The sequence below is a fragment of the Enhydra lutris genome, unplaced genomic scaffold (genome assembly GCF_002288905.1).
Source record: "Enhydra lutris kenyoni isolate GAN:26980312 unplaced genomic scaffold, ASM228890v2 scaffoldscaffold2, whole genome shotgun sequence".
NCBI classification, from domain to species: Eukaryota; Metazoa; Chordata; class Mammalia; order Carnivora; family Mustelidae; genus Enhydra; species Enhydra lutris.
In genome coordinates, this window is record NW_019154086.1 from 86,911,690 (window position 1) to 86,937,472 (window position 25,783).

Consider the following 25,783-nt stretch of genomic DNA (forward strand, 5'->3'; position numbering starts at 1 on the left):
TCCTGTATTATGTGATTTTGCTATACGGAACAGACATTGCTTTTATAATTTATAAAAAATAATAATAATAATAAAATTATGAGATCAAATCTTGTAATATAGTGACTTTGGACACAACTGTTGGACCAAGTTGGAATCTGAATTTATAATGACCAATAATTTTGGTTTCTGTCTCTCACTGTTTGTGTGTTTCTGTCACCAGAGTAATGAAATATCTCCCAGATTTCAGCTCCTATCCCCAACCCACCCTTGTAATGTGTTTTGCAACCACCTTTCTACCCATGACCATCCACCCTAGTGAGATTTTTGTGCCCAATACCGTTTCTAGGCTGAGCCAACTTTCAGGTTGTAGATAGTCAATGGTGAAAGGAACAATCTGGAGGAACAGGATGAACATGATTTAAGATGGCTGGGGGACATAGGCCAGGGGAAAGGGAGAAGAGCTCTAAAAATATCTCTTCTGCTTCCTACCTTCTCCCAAAGACAGAGCCCTTCAATGTCTCTTTTTACATAGATTGAGGCAATTTGTATTAGAGCTAGAAATACTGAAGTATCAAGTATCCTTAAGTCTGAACTGGCATTTTGCCTGCTAGTCCATGAGCCCTATCATTGGGTACATCCTGAAGCTTTCTTGGAGATTGCAGGTCATAAACGTGCATGATTAATTGCATGTGTTGAAACCAAAAATAATGTTTTTTCCAGAACATTCAGACTAGAGGGTGAAGCAAGATCCCAGTGGGTGACAGGAGAAATCTCTTGAGGGAGTCAGACAGTGATGGCTGAAGAAAGATTGAACTCAGGGGGGCAGCCTGATAAACATTTCTAGTAGATAGAATAACAAAGGAATAAAACCAGACAATAAAAATTTGGTACAGATTGTGAAATTAAAAATTAACTAAAAATTAACACAGGTTCTGGAGCAGTGATTTAGGTCAAAGAGAAGAGGAATATGTAAAGCAATCATCTAGAGATGTTCACGACTTGGTTTCTAAATAAAATTTACCCAGTTAGAGGGGGAGGCAGCAGCAGTATGGTGTCTCCCCTAAATATAGAGATATTTACAGGTATCTACTGCCTATGGGGAAGAACAAATAGTTTGTTATTTCCCTCTTCTGGTTTATGAACTATAATTGCTTCCCTTGGGGTTATAACTGTGTACACAAAAGCTTGCACTAAATTTATTGCAGAAGGTCTGCCCAGAACCTAGTGAAGAGAGCCCAGTGTTGGTCTTACTTGAGGCCATGCACTCTTCAACACCTCACAGTTGGCAGATCAAATATCAGAGAATAGGGTTTAAAATTTGAATACCCCAAAATCTGTCTTTAGCAAATGAGATTATATGTCTTTTCTTCCTTTCTCCCTCTCTTCCTTCCTTCCTTCCTTCCTTCCTTCTGTCCTTCATCTGCCATAGATATATCTCTTTATATTGGTACAACTAGTGATGTCTCTAACCATAGATTCTGTTTCAGAAATCCAGATACAAAGGCAATCGCTTGGTCACTCTTTCTTCAGGTTCAATTAATTGCTGTAGGACCCACATGCATGCTTCCTAACAGGAGGTCTCATATTTTTCTCTTGAGGTTTCTCTGCCTTTCTTCTACCCACCAACTCCTTACCCAGTTCAAAGAGGGGCAGTTCCTGCTACCGTTAAGTAGAGAGAGAGCTGGAAGGGATTAATCTCTGCTGCTGCTCCTCTCACTCTTGAAGACCATCCTACACACTTGGAACAGTGGTTGCTACAGCCATTCACTTCTTTGGTTCTAAGTTTGGTCAAAGATGGTGTAGAGCCCCAGCAAGTCCAGCATCTAAAGGCAAGCTAGTTCTAAGGGAGTGGCACAGATCAATCCTGAGGTGAACTAACTCCTGAGTCTAGCCTTCCCCTCAGCTCAATTGCTTTTTCTCTTCAGACCTACCCAAGGAGGAATAACTGATCTTTGCTTCTTTCTTTACACCTTTCAGATTTATCCTATGTCCACATATCTCAGGGGAGCAACCCTCAGTGAGTTAGCCAAGGTGACCTATCCTTCTAATGGCAATTCCCAAGTAATTTTAAGGTACCATATGTAAATCAGGCTGATCTCTGTGACAACAAGGCACTTTTTCACCCTGGTTTAAATTATGAGAGTTTTGGCACACCTCTCTTAAAGAAAAGGGAAAAAACACAAATTTTATTTCTGATTGGTCACTGCTGGGTAGAGCACCCCTATACATATGTAGCTTCTGCTTTCAAAATTAAAAATAGTTTTAGCAAGGTACAAACCACTATCTTTAGATGCCGTAAAACCTCAGGGCTTCACAATTCTCTGTAAAGCAGAACTTTGTACTCATATGGACCCTTTTGGCTGTAAACAACAGAAATCTGACATCTAGCAAAGGAAAAACGTGAATTTATTCGTTTAGCTAACTGAGAATTCCAAGTAGGCCCAGGTGGTGGTGTCAAGGCTCTCTTTTTCTGTACCTCTGTTCTGCATGAGGTTTGTTGTGTTGTTGTTGTTGTTGTTGTTGTTGTTGTTATTTGAATATTGACCCAAAGTTCTCACCATGTGTCAGGAAAAGTTGTTAAGCCCTTACCCTTACAGGAAATGATCCAAAAGAAAGCGAATAGTCTTTCTCCCAATTCCCGTATATTGAGTTAGCCTTGCTTGGGTCTGTGTGGGACCACCAGAGAAAACATGGAAAGAGAAGAAATAATTCTCCAAAGACAAAAGAAAAACTGGATCTAAGAAACAGACAGGGAGAGGATGTAGCATTGGGTCTCCTTGAGCCTATTTGTTAATGGCCAAGTTTCCAAGGTTCTACTGAGAGCCGTAATCCTATATGTAGCTTGATCAGGCATGCAGGTGAGCACAAAAGACTCAGTACAAATCTTTGACCTCATGCCCACAGGTTTGAACTGGGTCTAAGGAGCTCGGCCTGCAGACTCATTTGATAAAATGTGCTATCACAGATGCAAATTGGAATGTCAGAAAGCGCTTTATTGACTTTTGTGCCGAACCATGGGATCTGAGAAGTCATTTGTTCTGCAGTCTTTTTGAAGGACAGGGGTCAGGTAATATGATCTTCTTCTACTATGGTGTTACTGGAAAGTGGTCTGGACCTCTGTTCTAGTTCCATTTTCTGCTAATATGTAATTGTGACTGAGGGCAATTTATTTCACCTTCTTGGAACTTGGTTTTCTAATGTGTTAAGTGAGGTGGTTATGTGGGTTGATTTCCAACATTTTTGATCTTTCAGCTCTGGATATAGAAGGTTTTAACTTTTTTCATTAGTTTTCATCTTAGATGTGGGCTGAGAAAGAAGACCATTGTAAAAGATGGGCAAAATCATTGTTCTGGACAACTTGGGTAGGTTATCTAAAAGATAATCGTAAGCCAGGTGGCTATATTTTATTTGTTTAAATTTCTTTAAAAAGGATATCAATTCCAAATGTCATTCTTTGCTTTTGAATTGCAAAAAAAATCATTCATTTAAGCAGGACTTTATAGAAGTCCAATGAAACAATTTCAAAAGTAAATTAGAAAAAAAGACTTAACAGTTAGAACAAGCAAATGCAATGAGTGCAAGTTTTTTGACCTAGGCTTGAACAAAATAGCTGTAAAATATTTGTCATGCAAAATTGTGGAAAACTTGAATGCAGCTTTGCTATTAGATTATATTAAGGAATTGTAATTTTCTTAAACACGATAATATCACTATTATTGCAACTTGTGTGAGAAGGTGGGAAATATTCCTTGTTTTTCAGTGATGTATCCTTAAATATTGAGGGTTCTCTGTCATGATATTACAGATACTTGAGCAAAAAAAATATTTTTATATATTATATATAACATGTAAGTTATATACAAAGATCAAATGTGACACGTGAATGTTATATATATGTGTGTATGTATTATATATAAGTATAAATATAATGTGTCAAAATATTAGCCATGATAGATCTTGATGAAGGTTCTGTGGCTTTGTTATTAGTATATTTTATTAGTAGTATATTATTTAATACATATATGTATATGTATAATATAATGTAAATGTATAATATATTTTATTATTAGTATATTATTAGTATATTTCATATAATAATCTTTCAACTTTTCTGTAAGCTTGAAAACCTAAAAAGAAAAAAAACTAATTGGAGACAATTGATTATCCTTTAAATGTATCCTTTAAAGTTGCAAGCTGTGCTTACCTTACATCTTTATTTCAAATACAATTGAAGTTTTAATTTTTCCCAGTTGAAACAGCACTTGAATACTTTTAAGTCAACTAAAATATGGCACCTGGATTTTCAACTTTAGCAACTATAGCAATGTAGATTTTCAACATTAGCAAAGTGGCAGCCTATTTTCCATTAAATTAGGCCTTAAATAGAAGCCTTAATATTGAATCCCTCTCCACACACGCATTAAGCCCCTGAATCTTTGTAATTTTTACCAATTATATGGATGAGGCTGACTGATAGAGTGGTTATGCATCCAGACTTTGAAGCCAGTTGGGATGCTCCTGGCCTGCCACAGATCACCTGAATGACCTTGAGCAAGGTATGGAACACCCAGTACATCAGTTTCCCCTGCTATAAAAATGGGGCGAATGTTATCACCACTATGATGGGATCCTTTTGAGAATTGGGAGTATAATGCACTTAACACAGGAAAAATAAATACTTTTGCCTCTCAGGTGATAAAATTTGTTCAAGATATGCATCCTGGCCTATTGTGAACAGCACTGAGATGGGAGATCTTTAAAAACAGAAAGGGCAGAATAGCACCATGGCATCTCTTCCATTTTAGTAATTTCTTATACCGAGTGGTTTAGTGAAGGTTTTCCCCAAATGCTAGAAAACTAGTATCTGAGAAAATAAATTTCTCAAGGGTCTCTAAAAATAACTACATTTTCCCAACAACTTCAGGCTGGAAATATACTTGATAGATGCTTCGTGGTACTTGGCAGACATATTAAAATGATGGTGTGGTTGCTATTACAAAATATCTTGCAATCATTTGTAACCAAGTAAGACTTCTTAGTTAGCTTATGTACTTATTATAAGTGCTTAGCAATTAAGGACTTGATCTCTTTGTAATGTGGGAGTTTCCCATTATCTATGACCTTGCTAAATTAAATATTGCCCACAAAGAAATTATTTTAACACAGATACACAAATATCCCTTTTCTTCCTAGGTCATATTATGAAAATTCAATACTATTGAAATTTATTTAATGAAACTTTATAGAAACTGCCAAAGACTTACATTCCATGTTTGTGGTAAATCTTTACGACACCTGCGTTTTACCCAAAGTAAATCTTTTCTTCTCAGGAAGGTAAGCAGCGGATGACCTCTTTATGGAGACTTCTGAGAGGGAGGCCTTCGTGTCCACTGCCATGCCAAGTACAACCCTTTGCCTGTCACAAAGAGTCATTTAAAATAGTCTGTATGATTAAAAGTGTTGTCTTGCTAGAATCCATGTAAGGAAATTCTTAGTGCAACTGAGAGAGGCCGACATCTAGCCCTGTGAATGAACCTTAAATCGGGGAAATCTTTTCCTCTCGGGGAGCCGTTGGGATCCCTTTGGAAACAAGGTCATTTCAGTTCAGGCCTTGTGGCTCCCTTTGCCAAGAAGTCCTCCTGCAGGAAGACAGGAAATCGAAGCAGTTCAGGAAGGCCCAGTGGGAGAAGAAATGGAGTCTAGGCTCTCTTTGGGCCCAGGGACTCTGTATCAGGTTGGAGGTGACAACCTTTTAACATGGCGTCACTCACCTTCGCTAAGGGCAAAATAGAGGTCTTGATTCCATCTTCAAAATTGTCAACACAAACATCAGCACACACATATACCAGTGCTTCTTCGTAAGGGAAAGTCATTTTGATCATGTGATTCCTAAGTCTTCACCATTTCCAAGTAGCACTATCACTTTCTTCTACCATTTGTAAGTTTTTAGTTTTCTGCCCAAGGTTTAGTACTAAGAAGAGTACTCAGACCTTGAAATATCCATCCATCACTGCAGGAGGACACAGGGATGCCTCCAAATTATCCAGTATTTCGTCCTCTCTTTTTCAGCTCCTTATAGTATCACCATTTGGAACCATCTACATATTTACATATTTATTAATTTTATCTACATATTTACCCCAAAATCTACCTATTTATCCAAAAAATCCACAATACCCATAGACTTACATGTTTATAACAATTATTGGGATTATTATTATTATTCTCAGATTCTAAACTTGTGCCCCGTCCTCCATTTCTTTAGATTCATTTGTTCTTAATAAATGTGTTTGTAATTGCCTTTTGATCATATCCCTCAATTCCGGCCCCACCTGGTGACCAAACAAATTGGCACAATTAATGAAAATGGGAAACAGCTCTGGTTCTAGGTGAGCCCCTACTTGTGGCTGGCTGTCCCTGTGAGGGCGTATTCTCCCAAGCCTGCCGTTAGCAGCCTGAGAGCCCCAGAAGGAGTGTGACGGCTGCCTACTCTCTCCAGGGGTAAAGCTGGCAAATTTGGACACAGCAGCTGTCTGCTCCTGGAGACAGCAGCAAGTAACCAGTTCTGATAAGATCGGCTATCAGAGACACGGTGGCACTGTTGTGTGTAAACAGGATGCTATCTCTGAGACTCCGAGACACTGACACCAGCAGCTCTGTGCTCCACCTGCCCCCCAAAACACAGGGAAGACACTTGACATTCAGTCTTGTTTCTGTGGAATAAGAAGCACAGACTTTTCGGGCTGAAAACCCCTTTGGAGATCATGTCACAAAACTCTTGTTTTACAGATTAAACAACAACAACAACAACGAAAGCCTAAGAGCAGGGGAGATACGGAGATAGGTGATATTTGTAATTGTCACAGACGCATGGATGGATTTATAGACCTAAGCCCTTCAGGGATGGATCATTGCCTCATGCAAAAGCTAGTACATTTGTTGCCTTCCAAAGAGCCAACTCTGCACATTGACGAATTTCATAAAATTTAGCCTTAGACAGAAGAGGTCTTGGATCTACCCTCAACCCACATCTACCCTCAGCACGAGCGACGTCACCAGCTATCTCGCCTTTGTCCTGGATGAGGCACTGGAGCTCCAGAGCTGCCAGGCCCAATGATCTAAAGATGCTCACAGTCAGGGGCGCCTGGGTGGCTCAGTGGGTTAAGCCTCTGCCTTCAGCCCAGGTTATAATCTCAGGGTCCTGGGATCGAGCCCCGCATCTGGCTCTCTGCTCAATGGGGAGCCTGCTTCCCCCTCTCTCTTTGCCTGCTGCTCTGCCTACTTGTGATCTCTCTCCCTCTGTCAAATAATAATAATAATAATAATAATAATAAGATGCTCACAGTCAGATGTCAGAAACATATAGAAGCGAATAATTAAGAGACATTCAACAAGTGCCATATAGAAGATTTATGTAATGTGTAATATTAGCAGATCAAAAAGGAACCACATAGCAGATGAGTAGAAAATCAATGAAGACAGTGCAGAAAAACTCGTATTTAAGTCTCTGTAGTAACTTTGAACCCTAGAGAAGGGAATAAGAAGGGTGAAATGAGGGTACAGAAGAGGTAGTGCAGAGAGAAAAGTTCCACCAAGAAGTAAGTGTTTTATTTAATGTAAGTTAACATCAAAGAGTCATTTTAACAAAACGATGAAGAATGTTTCAGTTTTCTCTCTTTGATTCTTCCATTCTGTCACTAAAATTTGTATAAACAAACTCCGTTACAAGGGTCTCTTTTGGAGTACTATCCATGAACTTCAGGAATTTTCCTTCTTGACTTCATGATTTTCTTTCATTTTAAGGACCCTTATATTGTATTTCTTGGTTTATATTTGTGGTCTTTCTGATTGAGGTTGTCAGAAATACGACCCTAGAATGGGTAAGAAGCATTGTGGGTTAGAGGTGACCAAACAAGGAATGGCTGATGTTAATTCTCAAACTGGAGAAGACATTGGGAAATTGAAAAATTGTAAAAGTAATCCAGAAAGACTGTTACTATGACTTCAGTTTAAAAATAAACAAACAAGACATTCACAAAAATAAAATAGAAAGGCCTAAAGCACAGATTCCCAAAGTTCAAGGTTTTAGAAGTCAAGAATACGAAAATTATGACAGTAACATATCATTGTTTGCCTATAACTTGGCTGGGCTTTAAGAAATAAAAGGGCCAAGGGAAATAGATACTTCCTTTATTTCTGAGGGGATAAAAATTGATAAAATTCACATGACTATCCTAGAAGATAATGTCTCTCTTCCCCACTCTGTCTGTCTTTCTCTGTCCACACACACACACACACACACACACACACACACACACACACATTTATACATACACATATTATGTTTACATTTTTGTAAAATAAAATATGTATTATATAAATGTATACATTTTGCTAAGTCACCTTTAAGTTTTATAAATCCACAGACCCTCATCCCAAGAAGGTAATATATATGCATCTAGACTATGGTATAAAGATGTTTATGGCAGAGATATTATTTAAACCACAAAATGGAATAAATTTAAATATTTAATAATAAGATATACTTCAAATATTTTGATATGTCTGTATAATGGAATGCAATACTATGTAGTCATTAAAACTGATATTCTTCTGGAAACCATAAGGATTAGAATTGTAGACATAAAGTACTTAAAACAGTGCCTGGTATCTAATAAGCACTCATTCAATGTTAACTTTTTCATCATCAGCAACGGCAGCAACATCACTGTTACTGGTATATCTTAAGACTTAGGGAGATGTTCTTATATGTAAAATGGGAAAAAAGTTACAAAAAGTATACAAATTTTATGATATCAATTTAAAAATATTTATACATATGCCTGTGTGTGTGTGTGTGTGTGTGTGTGTGTGTGTGTGTGTGTTTATATACGTGCTTAGAAAGAAGATGAAGAATGTATTAGTTTGCTAGGACTGCCATAACAAAGTGCCACAAACCAGAAGCTTAAATGGCAGAAGTTTATGGTCTCACAGTTCTGGAGCCTAGAGATCCAAAATCAAGGTGTCAGCAAGATCGGTTCCTTGTGAGGGCTGGAGGGGAGGATCTGTTCCAGGCCTCTCTCGTAGGTGGTGCCTTCCCTCTAGGTCTCCTCACGTTGCCTTGCTTCTATATATGGTAGGTCACAGGGTTCAAATTGCCCCTTTTCAAAAGGACGCCAGTCATGGTGGATTAGAACCCACTCAAATACCCTCACTTTAACCCAATCGTCTCTGTAAGGACTATCTCAAATAAGGGAACATTCTCAAGTACTAGGGGCTAGGCCTTTAACATTTGAATTTGGGGGGTGCCTGGGTGGCTCAGTGGGTTAAAGCCTCTGCTTTTGGCTCAGGTCATGATCCCAGGTCCTGGAATCGAGCCCCGCATCGGACTCTCTGCTCAGTGGGGAGCCTGCTTCCTCCTCCCTCTCTGCCTGCCTCTCTGCCTACTTGTGATCTCTGTCTGTCAAATAAATAAATAAAATCTTTTAAAAAAATTAAAAAAAATTGAATTTGGGGGACACAATTCAATTTATAGCAGATTATATGTATATTAGTAATTTTAGAATTATGGATGACATTTATTTTACTCTTTTTGCTTATCTGTTATTTTCTACCCTGGACTATGACTGATATCATTAAAAACATTTTTTAAAACAACATTTTTTAAAACTCCATGCTTCCTGTTTAGACTTTAAATGAAAGTACTTTTAATTCCTCCTATAGCTCTCTATTTAAATATCATCTCCATTTCCACTGTGTAAGACTAAACACAGGACTTCTAAGAGAACATTTAATCTTTTCTCTTCAAAGGAGAAGTTAGAAGATTGCAATGGATATTCAGATCTTATGTACTATGTATACTACCTGCTACAGACTTCCAGGTTATTATTTTCCCTTGGAGTTTTTGTTTCATTGGGAATTCCTGAACTGTATTGACCTAAGATCAAATGGAATTATTATGTAGCTTTCAAATACTGTCATTTTGGAGGAATGCTTATTCCTTCGTCAGTTTCAGAACTTGTCAAATCTAAAGCTGGTATTGTACATTTTTCTTGAATGGTGCATTGCTGTTAAGTAGGAATCCTGAATATTGAAAAAGGTATAGCAGGGGTAAAACATGTTTCATACAACAAATAGGCTTCTGAGCAATCATTGTTATAGAAAATACATTAGACTTAAGTATGATCGAGTATTGTACTTAATAAAGAATAGATTTGTAAAGCAACAAAGTGATCATTTGTTTTTATATATTTAACGTTTATTACTAAATTGGGCTTTTTTTGAAGCCAACGGTGTGCCTTGCTTACAATCATAAAAATGGTGGAATTAAGATATGCTTCACAAAGAAGAGAAGTTTATATAAGAAAAGCTTAGACAAAAATTGTTTTGAAATCTATTGTTTGAAAGTGCTAGTCATTTCACTTTAAGCATCATAGTTCATTCATGAGTGGGGTAGTCTGTAAAATTAATTCATTTCTCATAGTTCACATATATTATCAACATACTATGTTTGGTGGCTTCTATGGCTAACGCTTTACCAGCCATAATTACTGATCCAATTTCATGAAATAAATCAGATGCCAAAAAAAAAATAAAATTCATGTTCTTTACTAATATTCCTGGTGATGCTAGAGAATTAAAAAAAAAATACTGAAGCAGGTTCGGTGGCTAATATCTTGGAGGGTGAGAAAATTACTCATTATGTTAAGTAATATCTTACAGCAGCATGTAAATAACTTTAGTGATTGCTTGGAAAGAAAACTTCTCCAAAAAGAAAATTAATGTATCTGATTTGTTTATTTATTCATCTAATTTAGGGCTGAAAGATTTTTGGACTGATACTAGATATGAAAATGTGTCACTAAAATTTATTAGAGCTCAGAGCTTGGGACCTTACCTAACTATAAATACAGATTTAAATAGGTGCATGCTTGGTTATCTCTGATAGTTAAATCAGATAAGAGATTTAATATATAATTCTCCCTTGAATGTTAGAAGAGAGTCTACCCATCTCTCGGTTTCTGTTAGTTGTAGCTTGGACGGGAAATTAAAAGTTAATTTTGTCTTTGTCCTTTTGTCTTTTTCTTATCAGCAGTGCCTGGGAGGCATGGTAAAGTATGCTGAAAGTGACCTTCAGTTTACCCGTATCATCTTGACACAAATGAGCCAGGCACTTGTAATTTTCATTAGTGGCCCCAAGAAGAGGAACTTCCCTCAGTAGGAAATATACAACGCCCAAAAATACATAGGTATTTTATATACTTCGCAAGCAATTGCTTAATGAAGATTGCTTCTCAGGATAGAGAAGGTGATGTGTGAAGGAGGGAAGATGATAGTCTAATGTCAGCGTGCAGAAGGTGATGTGATTCACCCAAGGTTAGAAACAGAACTTCTCTTTTGATCCGGTCACGATCAAAACTTGAACCCAAGCGTCCTGGCTTCGGGTGCAGAATCCCTTCCCAGATTCCACCCTGCCTGAGTTGATGAAAAAGCAAATGAACTTCCCTTCTCAAATGGGGCAAGAGAACTGATTTCGGCACTCCACAGCCACGTGTCAGCATGTCATGTTGTTTCTTTACCTCTGCCCTATTCATATTTTTGTCTCTCTCAATTGAAGTCAGAAGGCACTGCTTATAAGGACACCAAGTAGCCCCATGTCAACTTTCCCCCTGTAAATTATTTTTATGAGCATACCAACCAAGGGCATATCTAAAACACATGATTGCTTTTGGCATCTAACCAACACTTCTCTCCCCCCGCCAACGTCCCACCACCATTTGATGGGTTAAAAAAAAGACTTTTTCTGGTCATTCTTCTCAGAAGGGATCCTTGGAACCACTGCCATGTATCATGTTAATATATCAACTAGCAAAGAAAAAAAATAAGTAGCCTGATGAAACGAGTCATCTGAAAGTTCAGGCTTCTGAGATCTACTCCCATTTCTTAGAAATAGGGAACATGTGACTTCAGGCTATTCCTGCATCACTTTTCACACCCCAGTAAAAAGCTGATTTTAGAAGAATGTCCTCTTTAAGAGTTGCGACGCTAAAAATGTTAGAACTACAATTTTCTTGCAGCCACGGCTGCAGAGAGAGGTAGGGCTGCAAATGACTCAGTTGTGTGTTTGATTAAAAGTTTGTGTAAAGACCTTAACCTGGATTTCCTGAGAAGCCACTATGTATTCTGTAAACACAGGGCAGGGCGTGTGAATTCAGTAACGGACACAGAGCCGTAGTCTGTGCCCTTGGGAGCCTTCTTTATAATCAAGTCAGAGCAGAGATAGTGACCTCATGCTTCCCAGGGAACATCTTCACTGGGTTGTCCTGAAGTCACCTCAAACTCAACACGTCCAAAATAGAACACGGTCCTTCTCACACGTTCATGGGCTCACATCATCCCTCTATCTGCTGGGACTAGAAGCCCCACTTTCATGCCAGTGACCACTTATTTCTTGGTCTGCCCTGTCTCTTGGATCTATACCTTCAGTTTCTCTGCCAACATCACTAGCTTGGTGCAGGTTGGAGTTACCCCTTGCTCTGACTTTTGTTATGACTTCACAGCTGGGCTCTGCAAACACAGATTCTCCTGGAGCAGCCCACCTGGTGTGTTGATAAAGGGATAGCTTCTAAAAACATTGCTATGTTAACCACCTTCCCCCAAACTTTCATGGGATCCTTCCTGCCTACAAGATAAATTCCAGCATTCTGTCTTGCAGGCAAAGCCCTTTCATAACTGGGGCCCAGCATGCCTCTTCTAGGCTCATCTGAGACTAGATCACTAATGAAACAGATCAGTTTCCTCCAAATATGTGCTATGTTCTTCAGACTCCACGAGAATTTGAAAGAATTCCCTTCCAATTTGAACTACCTTTTAAGATCCTACCAAACTTTTGTGTCCTTTTCAGGAATACAGGGTAAGTGTCAAAGGGCTATCTTTGGCCAACCCAGGATGGATTCCTAGCGGGTGGCCCTTATTCCCAGATACAATCAAATCATAAAATAGGTAGGGATGAGAGAATATGATACAGGAATGGCTGGCTGGATAGCAACAGGCAAGATTACATTGTAATGTGACATGTGCTGAAGACACAATCACACTATACACATGACCCATACATTAGTTGTATGGCAGAGAAGACCGCAAAAATATGTGTTACCGTAAGCAGTGATGAGAGTCAAGGAAAGTAGGGGGCAGGTGTAGAAGATGAATGGAAGGTCTTCAGTGCCCGTCTTTGTTTCACAATTAGCCTTAGGGGGCATTTTTTTTCCAATAAATTCCAAAGAATTTATTTATTTATTTGAGAGGAAGAAAGAGACAGAGAGCGCATACATGAGCAGGGAGAGGGAGAAGCAGACGCCCCACTGAGCAGGGAGCCCAATGTGGGGCTCAATCCCAGGACCCTGGGATCATGACCTGAGCCAAAGGCAGACGCTTAACCGAATGAGCCACCCAGGTGCCCCAGGGATCATTTTTAATACTAACTTTGTTTCACTACTCACAGCTCAAGCCATGGTATAGGAAGATTACATTTAGAGAGTAAAAGAACTTTCTTATACTTCATGTTGTTTCTTGCAAATATATTTATCAAAGCTCATTTTGAGGGAGGGGTGGGAAATGCCAGTTACACAAGAAAATCTATCCTCTGCCCGACTGAAGAAATTGTTCAGACAAAGTGCATTCTTTCATAAGCACTGCTTCCTGATGTGGCCAGGGTCAGTGAGGGCTGAGGTTATTAGTTATGTAATCCCTAGTTCCTCAAATGGCAGTTTTGATTTAAACACATGGTTTCAATTAGTTGCTTCAGTTTTTGCCTCTAGATGGATTTCATTTTTAGAATCAAGAGAGGCTCAGACAATCTTAGCATTTTAGAGCCCCTCCTCTATTTCACCAACGTACACCTGACCCCTGAGACAAAACTGACCACACCCATGGCTCTCAGCCCGTCGCACTTTCCATAATGACACTCGCAAGTTGAATTATGTCCCCCCCAAAAGATATGTTGGAGTCCTAACTGCACCCTCCACACTCCCTCGCATCTGTGAACATGATCTTATTTGGAAATCGTCTTTGCAGACGTGGTTAAAATGGAAGAAGTTAAGGTGAGGTCATATGAAGCAGGGGGGACCTGAATCGATACAACCAGGGTCCTTGCAAGAAGAAGGAAACGGACGTGGAGACAGACAAAGAGGAGAACAGCGTGAGACAACAGGGGCCATCCAAGCTACCCCCAAGAATTGTTGTTGCCCACCAGAAGCTAGGCAGACGCAAGGAAGCCCGGCTCTCTTGACGACTTGACTTTGGACTTCCAGCCTGCAGAACTGTGAGATAATACATGTCTATTGTTTTAAATCACCTGCTTTGTGTACTTTGTTACTACAGACCTTGGAAACGAATATGCTGCCTTCTCTTTTTTGATTGCTCATTTTTATCTGTGTCATGTTCTTTTGGGGCATCTCAAAACAAAATGACTTGGGTAGTGTCTGGGTGCCAGGCCCTGCCTTCACGCCAGTGAGATCATCGCCCCCCAGCCCCCGTCCGCTGCTCCCGATGTGCGGCTGTTTCCAACTTTGCAGCCAGTATCATCCGTAAGGTCACATTAAATCTTCCAACTGCCAGTATGTTTGGTCCAATGAGCACTTCCAATTCTGATCCCTGGATGCCTCTGTCAGCTGCACAATGGTACAGTAATGCATGTCAGATCTGCCTTTCCGTGCTGCTGTGGGGATAGTGACATAAAAATAATTTTACAAGTATGGGGCGCCTGGGTGGCTCAGTGGGTTAAAGCCTCTGCCTTCAGCTCAGGTCATGATCCCAGGGTCCTGGGATCGAGCCCCGCATCGGGCTCTCTGCTTGGCCGGGAGCCTGCTTCCTCCTCTCTCTCTGCCTGCCTCTGCCTACTTGTGATCTCTGTCTGTCAAATAAATAAATAAAATTAAAAAAAATAATAATAATTTTACAAGTATAACATTACTGGGCTAACAGGTGTCCAATACTGTTATGTGCCCAGGACCACGCTTTACATATGTTGTCTCTTTCAAGACTCACAAAATCTCAGAAGTGGGTGTGACCATCATCTGTGCCAATTTTACAGGTCATAGACATTGAGGCACAGAGAGACTACCTACCTTGCCCAGAGCCATATGGCAAGAGAACAATGGAGCTGGGATTTCAAGCTACATCTAAGAGATTCCAAGGTTCATGGATTCCCCTTGTACTGTGGTGTAGGCTATGACCTTAAACTGTTTACTTTAGAAACTCACCTGGAAAACCCTCTTACTTACTATAGGAGTTTGGTCACAACCTTTTTTCTAGCCTCATGTCTTGTCATCACCCCCAATACCACCTCCCTGCCCCCCCCCCCCCCCCCCCCCCCCACACACGGCACAGCACAGAAGGATTTTCACCTTTGCTGGAACACCCGGGCTCTTTCACCTCTGTTTATTTTCTACATTCTGCTCGTTGGGCCCTGGATACCATCCCCCATGCCCTTGCTCATTTTAAGACTCCTCCAGACCCCATGATCCCGAGGAAACATCAACTTCACTGAGTCCCAAATTCCCCCCAAGTAGCTGCTTCCTTCCTGCATCACTGACTCAAGCCTAAATTCTGACACTGGGCGGGGACTAAGATGAGGCCATGAGCCACCAAGCACAACAGTTGAGGAGACATTCACTCTTGGGGCTGAGGGGCAGAATCATCTCTAAGAGCTTACTTCATATTTGTGCCTTGTACGTGTCATCTCCTGGACCAGATTCTGTGAGGTTGGGGGTGGAGAAAATGCAGAACAGGGAGACAGAGAGAATTAAGCTCCCAGGCAAGAAAGAGAGCAGGGTTGGGTAGGTCCTGTAGGCCACATGACCCTAGCAGGGCCCCTGCAAGGTAGTAGGACCACAGCGGTTCCAGGGGATTAGGGGGAGAAAGGTAAGGGGGAAGTTGGTTGTGGGGAGAATGGCTATCTACATATGTTGGAAGATGCTCTTTGGTGTCTAGCTCCCAGGTCCTCAAGGATCCGGTAGCACATCTGTACCATGGAAGTAGTGGGGCTTCTAGACCTCGAGCAACCAGCCAGGCTTAGACCATGAGCATCCAGCTATAGCCTGCATGGACCCAAGTCAGCGGGCAGCTCCTCACATGCTCTCGGCTGTGAAAAAGCACAAGAGCTTTGCAGGACATGGAGTTAAAACAGGAAGGGATCCTTCATAATGACTGAGATTGAACTTCTCAGATGCCCTGCAGGGTGACAGTTCAGAGCAGCACTTAATCTCCTTAAAAAAAAAAAAAAAAAAAAAAAAAAAGACACACGATGCTTATTGCACGTACATCTCTGTTTGTGAGTTATGAGTCACACCCAAAGTGTGTTTCCATGTGTGTCTCTGTCACTGGACCATGAGCTTCTCCAGGGCAAGAACGGATAATTTTTTGTCTTTGCACTTTTAACCCTCGTACAGTGCCTACTGCAAAGCAAACCCTGAAGAGATGCCTCTTTCGCGGATAAATGAGTAAATGAATGAATCAATCTAGCTGTTCATCGGTCTCTGAGCATTCTTCGTGCCCTAAGATTCTAGGGAGGAAATGGAAAAGTCCCAGTTGCTCCAATTCAGACTTTAGGACTGGAGCTGAAGCCCAGCCTATCCTGCCCACCTAGACAGCCAGGAGTGGAATGGAAGGGAGAAGGGGAGAGAGGTTACCGACTTGGAAAGGCTTCTTCCTTTTTAGGCTTCCGGGGAGGAATGAATGAATTTTCCTCCTCCTCTTTTGTTTGGTACAGCACTAGATTCCTCCGGACAATATGAGAAATCAAGGAGTTGGGCTGGGGAGCTACAACAGAAAATATGATGCAGGACCATTGGAAGCCACCAGGAAGTGAGCTTTGAAGGAATTCTGTTAGCACAACAGTGCAGCTTCTCTCTTTCCCCTCATGCCTACTGAAGACTCAGAGCTCTACTGTCCAGTTTTTCCAGGAGTGTCCATTCTGGAGGGCCATGACCAGGATAATTTGAATGGGGGACTTTCTGCTCATAACTGTGTAGTTACCCAGAGTCCAAGCACCAAGGACAGCAGGACACAAAAGAATATTCTACGGTAGCAAGATTTCATGAGATTTCTTTAATGTGCAGTTGTTGGGACTTCTCTCCAGGAGAAGATAGGACCATCAAAGAGCCAAATCAGAAAATATTTTAGGGGGCAATCAGGAAAACAAAATAAAATGAAGCCCACAGCTCTCATGGGCATTAATAAGCCAGCAGACTGCTCACCTCTCTCTTCCCAGCCCACAACAATGAGGTAGGTTGATGATTTGATAAAAGCTGGGTCATATCACAAGGAGCCCTGGCTTCCCAATGTCTTTCACCAACCGTGGCACTTCATTCTTCTCTCCATTCCTAGGAATCCTGAGAGTCCCTTTCCTCTCAGGAGAGGAAACTGGGAGTGGTTTAGCTCCTAATTAAATTGTTTTCTCTTAGACAAATGAATAATCTGGCTATTAGTTCCCAGTTCCAAAGGTCTTATTATCTTTAACCATCTATGACAGCTAAAGTGTCTTGCCTGTCCAAGAGGGAAGACATGGAGGCCAGGAACCTCTACCACTCTAGGGCTACTTGGCCATCTTCCCTCCTCTTCCTTCCATACCCCTTCTTGATGTAAGAGTCATCCCATTTAGGTTCTGCTGGAGTCAGAAGGATTAGGCAATGGGCATGACTAAAAGGCTCCAGCCCCACCCTTGGGTCAGGGCTCCCAGCCAGGTTATTCATAAGAGGTCACTGTGGCTGTCTGCTGCCACTGAGCCCAGGCTGAAGCCACTAGCCGTAGGTTATAGACGCACAAGGGCAAAGACCTAGGGGTCTGGCTTTATTGGCTGTAGAACCAGTTTGTCATGGTGACCACATGGGTATTCCGATGACCGAGCAGCCCTCCTTGTGCCCTCTTGGGTTCAAGGCTAGAGAAACAGATTTTGAAATCCAGAGAAATAGAAGCCAAGAGAGAATTAGAAAAATGCTATAAAACTTACAGACTAGAAAAAACAATTTTGCCTTTACAAGAATGTTTTTGATTTCTGATAGAAATATTATATATTCATTACATTTGTGAGCCAAATACTGACCTGACCATGGCTTTTAATTATAGTGTTAGGTTGAACCTATAATTCCTATATCAAGGAATAAAGTCAGATAAAATTAGATATAAATAAAACCAGTGTCTCTAAGCTTAAAATCTCCTGGATGCTTAGGGATCGCTTTCCAAGTTCAGTAGCAATTTGTCTACCTTTTTGACCTCCTCTAAAACAAGCCTGCTTTCCCTCAAGTGTTAGCAATCATGATGTGTTAATTTTTTCTTTCCTACTTTATTTCTAGGCTTTTCAGCTTTGTCTAATTGGTCATGTTTTTTAGAGCTGCAAATTGACTGAGGATCTATCTTTCTTTCATGATTCTTGACACACCCTATGTATTTAAATAGATGCTTTGAAAATAAAGGTTTCATTTACAACATTGTGAGTCTGGGCAAATTCACCATTGTGTTTGGGTTAAAAGGAACAGGATCCATGGATGATCTAACTTCCATCCCTTATGCACTGGCTCACATTTCTTTGACTTAAAACGTGTAGGGAAAGGGGACACCTGGGTGGCTCAGTCTGCCTTCAGCTCAGGTCATGGTCCCAGGGTCCTGGGATCGAGCCCCACCAGGGAGCCCGCTTCTCCCTCTCCTTTTGCCTGCCTCTCCCTCTGCCTACTTCTCCCTGGGCGTGTGCTCTCCCTCTCTCTCTCTGTGTCAAATAAATAAATAAAATCTTAAAAAAAAAAAAAAAAAGTGTGGGGAGAGTCAGAGGTCGCTTTATACTCAAAGCACCTTGTATCTTTTTGAAAAATAGTCTTTGGTACTGATGCACTTCCTTAATATTCTCTGTAGGAAGGTATGTATCAGTACCCTGGTGGAAACATCCAGACAACCCGAACCTGTTATTTTATTCTGTTTTTTTTCTTCAGTTGCTCCTAGAGTCCATTTCAAACAGAAGAATGAAAGTGATCATAGAAATAGGTTAAATAGGGGAAAAGGAAGAGAGAAATGCTTACAAGTTGCAAACAGGAAAAAGAAATGAGGACACCAAGGCTTCAGAAAGGCTGAACACATCATAAACAAACAGAGGGTGCCCTCCAACAACCTTCATGTTTGTCTTTGCTCCTATGGTGCAATGTGGTCTAGTGGTCTGACCCACTGGGAATCCAGGGCCTGGCTTCCCCCATTCTACCTCCGACTGTTCTGTACTGAACGGCCTTGGGCTGGCTGGATTTGGGCAGGGTTTCTTGATCTGAGGGCTAGGCAGATTTCTGGGCCACCAGCCTCAATGTTTGGAAGTAGAGAGGTTGCAAAGGGGTGAAGGGCATTGTTACCACCAAAGCAAGACTGTCCTATACGAACCATCCGTCCAAGGACTATTAATTTTACTGGCACATTTAACATCAAACACCAATCCTCTCTGCTTTGCTCATACAATGTATTGATTTGTTTTGTTGAGGTCCCTGATAACCTGGGCAGTTTGGAAAGGGGCGGGAGTGTGTGTGTGAAGAGCAAATGGATCATCTACTGATGGTCTTTGCCAGTTTCTGGTGTTTGGTGCGAGATCTTTCCCCATGGCTAGCACCATCTCTCTCTCTCTCTCTCTCTCTCTCTTTTTTTCCTTAAGAATGTATATTGCGGTGTTAGATTTTATAGTATGACTAGCTTTTTGTATTTGTCTGTCTCAAAATGGCATCATATTTACATATCATAAAGCACGATATTCAAACATATCCAAAGTCCTCTCTAATGCGCCTGTTTTGACAAAACCCCACTTGCATTAAAATCCAGAGCTACTCGGTTTCGCGGAGCCTGCTGATCAGTGAAATCCGTAAATAGTTAAGAGCCTCCAGCCCGTGTTAAAGAGGAAGTAAAATAGACTGATCTCATGACCCCAAAACACATCAAGAACTGCAAAATAATTGACTTTTTCCTTGGTATTTAAAGGAAATATTTTAGAGTGCGAACCCAGTTATTTCTGAATTGTATTTTCATCTCTTAACATGGGCGTCTAATAAACTGGGAAATGATTCTGCTCTCTTTGATTTCCAAGTGCAGGCTTTCATAGGAAAATTATTGCTTTTGTTTTTTAAAACACGTGACCACTCAAGAGGAATTGTATCAAAATTACTACCATTTAAGCCTCATGAACAAGTTACAAAATATAAAAGCTAATTCTTTAAAATGTGTGTTTTCTGTTTAATAGATTTTTTTAAAAATGTTGAACACTGTGTTCTCTTTAGAGCTCGTTTCTGGCCTGAAGAGCCTAGAAAAGTGGTTTGAACCAATAGTAGTTTGTTTTTTGCTTTTTTTCCCCTCTCCCTTCCCCTTCCTTCTCACCATTTTTTCTGTTTTCTCTCCCTTTCCCAAGCTCCCTTTTTTCCTCCAAGGTGTTTGAGCTCCTACTGTGTGCCTGGAATTATACTGCTGAGAGCCGTGAATTTTAAGGTGAAAAAGACCCAGTTTATTTAGAGATTAGTCCAGGGAGACCAAGGACCGGAAGCCCCACTAGAAGCTGGGAGCCCTAGCAAGACACAGAGAGACAAACAGGCTGTAGGAGGTAAGGTTTCAGGGAGAGCTTCTCAGAAGAGGGGAGCTTTGAACTGATAATAAAACATGGGTAGTGACCAGCCAGGTACTTTAAGAGTGGGAAAGCTGGAATAGCATACATGAGAAAAACAAAAAGAGAATGCAAGTCAGCGCCTTGATTTACCTGGGTGGGTGGGGTGTAGGGAAGTGGGGAGGGGGTTAGGAGATGAAGCTGGAGTCTCAGGCAAGGGCTTTCCATGTCAGGCTGTGACATTTGGATTGATTCCTGTGGACAACTGGGAGCCACTGAAGGTGATTTAGCTAAAAGAATGACAGGACCACATCTGCATTTTCAGAAGATCACCCTGGCATCTTCTAGAAGGCTGGAAGAGATGGGGGTTGGAACTAAGAGCTTGCAGGAGACACTGTGTCCTACAATTGTAAATTTTCTTTCAGAATAAACCTGCGCCCATGCTTTTGTTCATTCAGCAAGACTTTACTGAACACCTACTCTATGCAAGGCCTCTGGTTCAGTGCTGTGGTGAAGAAAAAAAGAGGTAAGACACAGACACTGCAAGTTTCTCAGCATCCCTCCCAAATACCTTCTTTTGCAAGGTAAGCTTGCTGCTGCCTGAACCCCCCCACACACTGTATATCATATCAATTTTGTGTGCAACTTAATCCCATTTTTCTAAAAATTCCTTTCTTTTGTTTCAAAACACGACTACTCGGATAAGTTTAGTAGTACCCATTCCTTCTCTTCCTTAAAGGATATTTTTCATTGTCAATGGACATCTCCCCTGGCACTAATCCTTAACAGAACCTGTAACAAAATGAAGATCAAAACTACAGCCTTGTAAGTCGGCACAACTCCCTGATCTAGGGGGATGCATTTCCTTCATTTCCAAGAATGTTCAAAGTGCTAAAAGTTAATTTAAAAGAAAAAAAAAAAGCTGGTTGAACATTCTCACTCTAATTCCACTTGTAGGGAATAAAGAAGGATAGAAATTAGCACCTATCTCAGTGGAGTGTCCTGAGAAATCACTGTGCGAAGATACAGAGTGTGATCTCAGTCAGAAGCTTCTACAATGAGATGTTGGAACCAAATATAAACCCATAAGCAGACTTGGCTTTAAGTGGAAACAATTGATCTTACAATTAAATTTCTAGGGCTTTTAGATAATAGAAAATCCAAAATAATCTTTATTCATATCTTCCACCGATCTCTTCAGGTTTCAGAAATCACGGCACTTGACTATTAAACGGTCTTTTCTAAAGGTGCTTGTACAAAACAGTTCCATTTTCAACCATTAGGAAAACCTTTTAATATAAAATAGCTTAAGGGAAATTTTAAAAAAAATTGGGAGCTCAGGGAGCACTGGAAATGGGACTACAAGCTGAACAAAATGGATGGGAGACAAAGAACAACAATGGAAAGCTGAATGCAGAACTCGTGGCTCATATATTAATAATGCAAGAACTATATACATTTATTCATAATAATTGAAGATAATTTGCTACTAAATAATTAAACCAGAACTAATTGTTGCTCTATGCATTTCATTTTAATACTATAACCTGATATTACAAAGATTTTCATACTAAAATTTAATGTCAATTCAATGCAGTATTAATATCTGATTATCTATTCATACAATACATATATTATGGATACTATGAACAAATTAAACACATCACCAATTACTAGTAGAGGCCTATTCTATTGGGAAATAGGGTTCTGTTTTTTTTTCTTGGAAGAAAGTTTCAAACGTAATAATGGAGCCTGAAGATTCTATAAAAATTATATGAAGAGGACCTCGTCAGCTGTCAAGGATACTTCAAACTGTTTGAAGGTTATTTACTTGTCCCACCCATAAACACAGGGAGCCTTCACTGCCCTCCAGCTTCTTCTGCTGAGAAGATTTGGTGCCATGGAACAATTGGAACCCAGCCGATGCTAAGAATGGAAGACTAAAATCAAGAAAATTGGTGAAACATAAAAGCATCAGTGTGTTCTTGGTATCCAGAGACTTGACCTCAAATCTTGCCTCCACTAATAAATAGCTTTAAGACCTTGACTACAAGATTCACTTACCCTGGACCTTAGTTTACTTACTTGTTAAATGTAACATAATGATATTTCTACATTCCATGAATTGTGAATAACAAAAAGAAACAATGGGATAAGAAATGTATATAAGTGTGTCTCAAAGTGTAAGGCAATGAAACTTTGCTGAGGTGATGAATACCATTCTTTCTGGATGGAGTTCTCTCTCTTCTAGTGGTTTCTTTACTTAGGTACAAAGAATACACAGGCTTGTCCAAGGATAACTTACCCAGGACATTGTTGAAATAAATATTTTCAAAGTAATTTTTTTTTTTAAAGATTTTGTTTATCTATTTGTCAGAGAGAGAGAGAGAGCAAGCACAGGCAGACAGAGTGGCAGGCAGAGGCAGAGGGAGAAGCAGGCTCCCTGCCGAGCAAGGAGCCCGATGCGGGACTCGATCCCAGGACGCTGGGATCATGACCTGAGCCGAAGGCAGCTGCTTAACCAACTGAGCCACCCAGGCGTCCCTCAAAGTAATTTTTAATCATCAGAGGAAATACTTTAGTCCGGTCAAGAAACATCTATCTTTGGTATTCGTTTATTTGGATATTAGTCCATTCAGATATTCAAGGATAAGTAAAGTATGGCCCCTACCCAGAAGGCTCAAGGGCTGGTCATTTCAGTAAATCTATAAACTGGGAACTTTTTTTCTATAAAGTGCCAGTATGGTTGTGGTCCTTTGATACTTGCAGTGTTGATCTTATATATTACAACCTCCTTGAGCATACAGAGTTTTGGATGGGACAGGCCTTGCAATGCCCACCCTAGGACCACTAGAGCTATGTTGAAACTGAGTACTGATAAGATACCACTCTACTTAACGGCTTTATTCAGTTCAAGTCAATGCAATTCAGCAAACATTTCTGGAGGGTAAATTCTGGGCTGGACACTGTGCTCGGTACAGGGCTAGTCAATCAGGATTTAGATATAGTTTAGGGCCTCCAGAAATTCCCACTGCCTATGAGATACTACCTGAGTCTATGGGATGGCATTTGACCTTCAAACAAACAAAACAAAACAAACAAAACTGTCACTAATTTCATAAACTAACCATATAAAAAGACCGTTTTGAAAAAGACAGGGAAATTTAATATGGACTACTAGTAGATGATGCTTGAGAATGAACATCAATTTTTTTTGTCATAACAGCACTGTAATTATCTAAGACAGTGCCCCTCCTTTTAGAAACACATATTGAAGTCAGAAGAGGTAGACTGATGTATGTGTGGGATCTCTTTTTTAAAAAACTCAGGAAGAAAAGAAAACAAGGTAGAGAAAACACATGTACCACAGTTTGGATAATCTTTAAATGGAGGTGATAGGCTTTTCTTTGTGGATCATTTTATTATTCTCCTTCTCTTATTGTGAATGTTAGGATTCTTTCAGAATAAACACATCTTAAAAATTGGTTGCTCAAACTTCTAGCTTTTTGTGTTCTCCCCCTTTACCAGAGATAAGGCCCAGCACTTCCAGCAAGGGCGACCCACTGATATGTGCATATTCAAGGAGCATGGAGTATCTCTAGTTCCTATTCCAAGCTACCCTTGAAGGCCTCATGTGCTACCCCTGCCCAGAAAGCCTTCGCTTAGTGGCCCAAATAGAACTGATGGCTTCTCCCATCTGTGGGTACTCGGAATTTGGCTTCTAATTCTATTATGGTATTGATACAATTTTCTTGAAATTGTTACTTGCCTTTTCCTCCTGCTTGAGTGGAGACTCCCATAAACTGGGCACCGTAGCTTAGTCGCCTTTCTTCACCCTTAATCATCACGGAGTCTGACAGTCTCCATCCAGACTCAATGTCTGGGGATGGAAGCGTCACCAGTCTTCATGTTACTTAGCGCATAGGGCGGGGGTCATTTTTGTGAGTTCAGTAAAGATCATGCTAAAAGTATATTTTAGCTATATCTGTATAGTATATTTAGCTAATCTGTGCAAATTATATTTGACTATAGAAATATGGAACTCTGCAAAACTGAAGTGCATTTGTTTAGCTTAACCTAGTTACTAGAGAGATTTCTGAAACCTCCTCATTCGTTTCAGGTATTAGGTGTTTGACTGAACAGAGCCAACAGATACTCATTTTGGAGAATACTGTGCAACTAGGTCTCATTCTGGTGCAATGCACACTGTTACTAGCCACAAAATGGTTTTGATTTACCAGGAACTCTTTTGACAAAGCCTTCTCCCTTCAGGGAAGTGTCGGTGGCAGCGCTGATGAGATGGGACAGAGGAGCAAAAAAAAAAAAAAAGACAATCCAGATAAAGCAGTGAGTTCTTCTGTGCGATCTGATTCCATAAGGAAGATCTGCTTTTTACCTTTACTTTTCACTGAGATCATTTCCACAAATCTTTGTCATAAGCAACATTCTAGGGGCAAACCCAACATGTGATACTTTCTAGAGGCAAACTCTATATATAAATGTAGACTTTGCTAAAATAACTCATTATCAGGGACACCCATCTTCAAAAGCTTTCAAAAAAAAAATCAGCAAGGGAAATATATTTTATTAGTTTGAGTTGGTAGTGAGAGCCCAATCTCTATACATGATTTCCTTGGGCACGTGGCATGGTTTTGAAAAATCAGCCTCCTTTGGGAATGGTACTCTTAAGCTATTTATTCAGAGATGTTCAAGCTGTCAGTTACAAGATGCCTGAGCCAGAAACGGACAAGTCTGGGTAAAGTGCAATTGTGATGTAGTTTGTCTGTGTGTGTGTTTGACAGTTTTGGTCAAATATATAGGTGTCCTCTCCCTCAAGTAATCTTTACCATCTGTTGCCTCCACTCGTCTTAGGGTTCATAATTGTGTTGTTTCTCTTATGGCTGAGTTGAGAGTATAATGCTAAGCTTAATATAGAACCCTTAGCAGGCTTTTTTTCTCCCCATAGTCTAACCATGTGTGTTTGTCTAAAGAAGGCTACAAAGTATTTTATAGTATTTGATCACAGATTGGGACTTCCAACTTCGCTGCTTTCCTTCCACCTTTCCACAGCTGTATCTTTCCTGTGCCCTTTAGCCTAGTCAGTAATAATGGTGGCTGAGAGCATTTGGTAAAGAATTTGCCTTTTCGGGGGCAATCCTCTACCGAGGATTTTTTAAATGATATTATAAA